Source organism: Ciona intestinalis, unplaced genomic scaffold, assembly GCF_000224145.3.
Source record: "Ciona intestinalis unplaced genomic scaffold, KH HT000042.2, whole genome shotgun sequence".
Classification (NCBI taxonomy): domain Eukaryota; kingdom Metazoa; phylum Chordata; class Ascidiacea; order Phlebobranchia; family Cionidae; genus Ciona; species Ciona intestinalis.
Genome location: NW_004190364.2, coordinates 21,808 through 22,715, shown reverse-complemented (window position 1 = coordinate 22,715; position 908 = coordinate 21,808). Strand labels below are relative to the sequence as shown.

The 908-nt window shown below is 31.0% G+C and overlaps 1 protein-coding gene across 1 annotated transcript in view; it reads right to left on the bottom strand.

The window, feature by feature from the left end:
* LOC100183001 (tetratricopeptide repeat protein 21B) overlaps positions 1-908 on the bottom strand; it is an 18,075-nt gene that overhangs the window by 2,398 nt on the left and 14,769 nt on the right. The gene's annotated exons all lie outside the window — the stretch shown is intronic.

The following is a 908-nucleotide window of genomic DNA, read 5'->3' as shown; positions in this document are numbered from 1 at the left end:
TTTTAAGTAAAACATGTGACTCAAATCTCAAATTCTTTACCAACTTATCATGTATAACTAAAATAAGTTTTTAAAAATGGCAGGATAGGGCAATGTTATAACAAATGAACCGAGTGTATTGATAGGTATAACACGAATGTTCTTTTTGACAGAAATACATAATAGTGCAGAATGATGTAATTATAAGTTGCGATGCAACTTTGAGATGACTGTTTCATGAGTTAATGGACTTTAATGAAATACAAACGTACCTTGTTATGTTCAAGACACTTCTTAAGCAGCTCTGTTGCCATGTCATACTTTGAAGCTNNNATGTAAATANCAGCAAGTAATAACCACGCATGCTCGAACTCATCAGCTTCTTCAGAAGTCCATTGCATCTAAAAACATTTGTTAAAACATTATAATAGAGAGTACCTCTGTTAAAAAAAAGTACAGACTTACTAAAGGGAAAATGTCAGTATACGTTCAAAATTTTACAATTTTATATTTCTATATGGATTCAGCCTACATCATAGTCAAAAGATCTGGGTTTTTTGGTTTGATTTAGCCCATTACTTTATTTTTATCATTCTGATACCAGTCTTTTATATTATTCAAAAGCATTGATATACATGTTTGTTCAGTTAGGTATCTAAGATTTGTCTTATAATGCTAACAAAGTTTTTCAAACTTTTACACATATACCTTTGCAACTCTCTTGAGTTGGTTTCTTGCTTTAGGAGTTTGTTTCAGCATAACATAGGCTACTGCCATTCCTACAATAGCAGGAACATAATCTTTCTGAAATTAAATAATAAGTTGTAATGAAAGGTTTGTGATGAACAAAAGAAATAACAGCAAATAAAACAAAATCCAGGTTAGCCAAACATCATTTGTCAGCTTTCTTAGACATATGCATCGGAAGA